Source organism: Lontra canadensis, unplaced genomic scaffold, assembly GCF_010015895.1.
Source record: "Lontra canadensis isolate GAN:19392208 unplaced genomic scaffold, GSC_riverotter_1.0 scaffold131, whole genome shotgun sequence".
NCBI lineage: Eukaryota > Metazoa > Chordata > Mammalia > Carnivora > Mustelidae > Lontra > Lontra canadensis.
The window spans coordinates 1994497-2000931 of NW_022631125.1; positions in this window are offsets into that span (position 1 = coordinate 1994497).

The window sequence follows — 6435 nt, forward strand, 5'->3', positions numbered from 1 at the left end:
GTAACATCTCTCCTTCCTCTATATTTGTACCCATTGGCTGGCAAGTTGTGGGAAATTTTCTATTACACATGATTGGAATAGAATTCTCAAATTGGCCTCGTAATTTAGATCACTTTTAATAGACCCACTTCCTGAAATAACAAATTTTTTCTCTCTGTTGATCTTTTTTTTTTTTTACTGTGAAAATACCTTGGAGTTGAGAAATACAGTGACAAGATGATTAAAGATCTTATAAATATAGTTGTGAACTTTTAAATCGAAGATCATAATCTTCATCTTGTTTGCAAATGATCCTCTGAAATCATAAGCAAAACTTCCCTTCTTTCTGGGAAATTCCCACTTCAAAGGTAAAATGAAAGCCTTTTCCTAAAAAAGAATTTTCAACAAAGAAATGGTGTTAATGGATATACCTAAGGACAAAATTTGGTGGAGTAAAGAGGCGTATACATTTTTATGTTCCAACCCAGCTTGACCAATTTTCCTGCTTTGCTGAAAAGTTCATTTTCAAAACATCAGTGCTCTATTATTTGACAGCTTGCTGCTTCTGAAGCTCTAAATTTCTGGTGTGCAGCTAATATATACATTTAGCAGGCACAAGATCTGAATTCATATGTATGCAACTCTTGAATTACATGGTGCTGTCAAGTATTGACTTTTATGGTTGATAGCTTTAATATTACTATTTGTGTCTCTATAAATTATTTTTGCAGAAGCCAAAAAAGAGGAAAATCCCAGTTTTATTAATAGACATACTAAGCATAACACTCGACATAATTGATATGAATATCAATAGCATGATTTTAATAACATCAAACATTTTAGTGTCACAGGGAAACATCTCTAAATGCAGAATATGAGTGGTGCAGTGAATCAGGGGCAAGATCTTGGGAGGAAATACCTGACTTGAATCTATGAACAGAAGAGAAGAATCTGAAAACCATTAGAGACAGCAACAGAAATAGTACCAAAGATTCACATTTAACATAACCTTGAATTTCACAATCCCAAACAATAAATTGGCCACATGGTGGTCATCAAGATTCCTAGGACTAGGAAGACAACATGACATTGTTATTCTTCTTAAGTGTTGTATGGAACGAATTGTGTGGTGTGTGTGTGTGTGTTGGGAGGCGGGAAAGGGAGTGCTTAATTAAAGAGAGACAGTTCTTCAGAGAATTTCCTGCTGAGAGGAATTTCATATTCAGGGGGTGTTTGTTTAGCTTCTCTGCAGGCTTGAGGCAAGGCTCTCGAGAGTGGTAGGTGTTGGGAGAGAGGGAGCTTTTGACAGAGTTTGTAGGAGAGGCCAAAGTAATGCAGAAATGACCATGCACAGAAGATCCCATAATGGAGTGCCTCACTAGTCATATGTGAATCTCGTGCAGAGTAAGTAAGGCCAGAAGCCAGAGACCCACAGAGTGTTCAACCTCTCTGTCTTTTGACTCATGGGAAGAGACCCTTGAACTAACCAAGACCAAAGATCAGGCAGGGAAAATTGATCCTTATTGCCTCCCATTCAGTCCCTTCTCGCCCTGTCTAACTTCTAGCTCTCTGACCTCAGTCGTACCCTCCAGTTACTCAGGATTCCTCAGTTAGTTGTTTCCTACCTGAATATATCCTTTTTGGGCAGTGCTGAGTTGGATTGGATGATATCACCCCCAGTCTTTGTTTCCTTTAACGCTAATAAAAAACCTTACCCTTCCTGAAGTTCATTCCCGCAGAGCTTTACTCAGCAAATAAAGCGATCTGGGCTATTGTCTCAAAAGGATGTCTCTTATCTAATATACTTGCATCCTGACACAATCTCTCAGAGCCTCAAGCAAAAGATAGGTTCACACTTCGGTCTTTTCAGTTGAGCAATATGATCGGGAAGCTATCGTAGAGGAGGTGGAAGATTCCTTGGTTTTCCCCAGACCACACCAATGTAAATAGCTGTCATTGCTTGCCTATAGAAGTAGTTCTAAGGAAATGCCATGATGTTCCTGTGGTCTTCAACACCATGGCTGCCCCTCCCACCATAATCAGAGGCACCCCCATGGGCAGTGTTGACAGATAAGGACAGACCACCGTGTCTTCGCTCTGGTGGGACTGGGCCCACAGAGGACCTGCTATCCCAAGGGTTTCCCAGAAGACCCAAATAACTCAGTCTAGAAGTGCAGGTAAGCTAATATTCTGTAGACCAATAAAGGACTGGAAATAGGAAGAAGCCATTGCTTTTCTTTTCTCCCCCAACAGACTGTTCTGAGACACAGTGTTTCCATGCCTCCTCTCTGGATACTTTCTACTTGAGCAGGTTGTGTTTTGCTATGAGGCTGTGGCCAGGCCAATAATAAACCACCTTGTATTTGCTTTCTTTCCTTCCCTGTCTCATTTCTGTCTTTTTTGTTCCTGGCTTCCATGGGATTACACCCCGCCCCACCTCAGTAAAAGGCTCAAGTTTAGTTTCTCTCATTGGTTCTGATTTTTAGGGAATTAGGGCCAAAACACAGAGTAAAAATTGATTATTAACAGTGGAGCACTCAAGTGTATGTGTATTCTGTTAACTATAAGCTAAATTTGGTGTTGTTGAAGTCACCCAAAGGTTGTATGATACAGGTTGTTGAGTGAAACATGACGTGGCAAGGTGTGAAGGAGTGGAATATAATAGGAATGTCTAAAAAATGGCTTCCAAAGAGGAATGGCCCAAAGGCAAAAGAAAGTTCATATAAATGGAATGTTTCCAGAGTGCCATGCTACAGACATGTGTCAACTGTGCCTCACCCACAATGTGGAAAAAGAATACAGATGAGATCTGTGGGCAATCCTGAGGGTAGTTCTTTATTCCAGACACGGTGTGTGTGGACAGCTTGAGTTGTTGGCTTGGCCAAAGCTCTCTCTCAGGGCTGGATCTAGCTGGGGGTCTCTAGAGAGTCCTGGGGAGCAGCATGTTGTTCAAATTCTACTCTGAGTCTGTGTATTCTCAAGGCCATGTAAAGCTCATCTGTGTATATGCTTGATCATTGCTCTGTAAAACCAAGAATCTGCTTTTACATGGGGTTCTTAAAATACTTTCCATTTTACAACCCATTTCTACTTATATTTCTTAGCTAACCAAAGATTCAGAATTACCATATATGTAACAAGATAAGTGTCTCCACAGATCCGTGTGGAAACTAGGGGCCGAGAGTGGACAAGTGTCCTCTAAATGAAATTAAGGGGAAATGTAATAATGGCTTTAATAAGGTCACATTGAAAGGGAATGACAGGATAAATTGGACCATTTGAGAACTTTGCCAAGTGTAAGAATTAAGGTTACATTACTAAAAAATCCATCTAGATAATCCTGGACTCTGAAAAAATTAATGGGAAGTGGATCTAATTATTTGAGCTGAGATGCAGGAAATGTAGTTGATATACATATTTAAGGAAATGTCATTTTTTGCCCAAGATATCTGGACTAAAGTGCTGACAAAGATCAATTTAATATTGAATGACATTACTTCAGGAGAGCTAGAATCTTTTTTAAAAAAGAGATTTAGGTGGAAAAACCTGCTTAAATAAACAAATTGTGAGATAATATTTCATTTGGATTTGGGTCACTGGATAGGATAAATATGATTTTCAGATATAAATAAAATTGGGAGACCAAAAAATACTGGACAAAAATAGACCAAGTGCTCTTTAACCTAAAATCAAGGAATGATAATGAAAACCAATATGGAAACAGTCAAGAGTAACAACATATTTGATTTGCTGTCTTTGAAAAAAAATGCAGCACATTTTAGGAATTTAAAGCTTTCAGCTACCTTCAGATGGATTTGCCTGATATTATCTGGACAATATTACAATCTGAAGATAGTTTAACTAGAAAAAAATTATCTAAGAATTCAGTCATTCAAGTTTCAGGAATTAAAAATCGTGCCAAGCACTCAGTTTAAGGTTTTTCTATATATGATCTTGTCGATTGCTCAGAAGAACTAAGAGAGGCAGTTCAAGATGGTGGCGTAGGAAGATCCTGAACTCACCTCCTCCCACAGACACACCGAATCTATAACTACATATGGAACAATTCCCTCTGTAAACTAACTGAACAGCTCCACCACAACAAAGATAAAAGGATCACATCAAGACAGGTAGAAGAGGCAGAGACATGGACAAACACACACACACACACACACACACCACACACACACACACACACACACACACACACACACACAAAACCTCTGCTTTTGTGGTGACCTGCAATCAGGGGGGATACAAATATGGAGTTTCTCCCTGAAGAGTGAAGGGTTCATGCCCCACATCAGGCACTCAGACCCTTGGGACCTATGACAGAGAGATGAGCCCCCAAAATGTTTGGCTTTGAAAACTGATGGGAATGAAGTCCAGGAGACCCAAAGGATTGTAGAAAACAGATTTTAAAAAACCCCAGATTTTAAAAGATTTAAAAGACTGGACCTTTAAAAGCTGCTGCCTGAGGGTCTGGCTTCCAATCAGCTGGACTCATGCATAGAGTTACCCTTCCACCCCCAGAACCCTGAGTGGGAGCAGCAGTTTGAAAAGCTCTTAAGGGATAAGTGAAGGAGATTCATTTACTAATCTTTTTTTAAAATTTTATTTATTTATTTGACAGAGAGATAGAGCACAAGTAGGCAGAGCAGCAGGCAGAGAGAGAGGGGGAAGCAGGCTCCCTGCTGAGCAGAGAGCCCCATGTGGGACTCGATCCCAGGACCCTGGGGTCATGACCTGAGCCAAAGGCAGCTGCTTAACCAACTGAGCCACCCAGGTGCCCCTGCTAATCTTTTTTCCCCCCAAGATTTTATTTATTTATTTGAGGAACAGAGAGTGAGCAAGTAAGAAAGCTGGAGGAGGAGCAGAGGGGGAGGGAGAAGCAGGCTCACTGCTGATCCCAGGACCTCTATCCCAGGACCCTGGGATCATGATCTGAGCCAAAGGCACCATTTAACTGACTGAGCCACACAGGCACCCTTCATTTGCTAATCTTAAAAAGTATCTGCCCAAATGACAGGGACCTGTTGGAGCTCCCTCTGGGGAGGATCTCCATTCTTGTGTTCTCACTCTACCTCGCTAGCACTAGTGGGCATGGCCTGTCTCATATCCTCCCACAGCCCTGCGAGAGCTGGTGAGGGTGCCCACCCTTGGGCTCCTCTGCAGTCCAGCTAAAGCAGGGGGGGATGTGTAGTCCACACAGAAGATGACCCTTTGAATACCCTGCTCTTGAGTTTCTGGGCCCCATGGGACTGAAACAATAAGAGATGGCTTGGAGCAGGCTATCACCCCCAGCACGTGGCCCAGACAGTGGCTTAAAATGCACCCATATTTCCCTAGTTAAAAGGTCTATTTATTTGTCCTTGATCTTCCGTGTGAAGGGCAGACTTCAGGTTTACCATACATCTAGAAACTATAAAGGTGCTCTCAGAGAATATAGGCTAGGCGACATCATTTTTGCACTTTCCCTTGGCTTCACTACAGCTCACCAGTACCTTCCAAATATGTGATTACACTCTCATCTAGAGCCCTAATTTTTGCTATTCTCACCCTAGGGTACACTTCCAGATCACCTGGTCTGGAGGCCAGCAGTGCTTAGGACTGTGGTTCCATACCACTGTATATATTTGTATCCTTTAAAAGCTGCTGCCCGGGGCTCCTGGATGGCTCAGTGGGTTAAAGCCTCTGCCTTCGGCTCAGGTCATGATCCCAGGGTCCTGGGATCAAGCCCTGCATCGGGCTTTCTACTCGGCGGGGAGTCTGCTTCCTCCTCTCTCTCTGCCTGCCTCTCTGCCTACTTGTGATCTCTCTCTGTGAAATAAATAAGCAAAATCTTAAAAAATAAAAAAATAATAATAAAAGCTGCTGCCTGAGGGTCTGGCTTCCAATCAGCCTAAAACTAGGTGCTCACTGAGATCCCTCCCTTTGGAATGCTGACAGGTCTTAGCACCCCTTCAACAACTGGGATCTATCAAGAATAAATTAGGTTGCTTAGACAATCAGAAAGAGAACTTAGTGAAACACTCCCATTTACAAATGGATCGAAAGGGATAAGATACTAGGAATAAATTTAACCAAGGAGGTGAAAGACCTGCACTCTGAAAACTATATGACATTGATGAAACAAATTGAAGAAGACACAGATAAATGGAAAATTATTCCATGCTCATGAGTTGGAAGAATTAACACTGTTAAAATGTCCCTATTACCTAAAGCAGTCTACAGATCCAATGCAACCCCTATCAAAATTCCAATGGCATTTTTCACAGAGCTAGAAAAAACAATCTTACAATTTATATGGAACCACAAAAGTTCCTGAATAGCCAAAGCCATCCTGAGAAAGAACAAAGCTGAAGGTGTCACAATTCCAGACTTCAAGTTATATTACAAAGCAGTAGTCATCAAAACAGTACAGCATGGATGTAAAAACAGACAGCACAGTGGAAT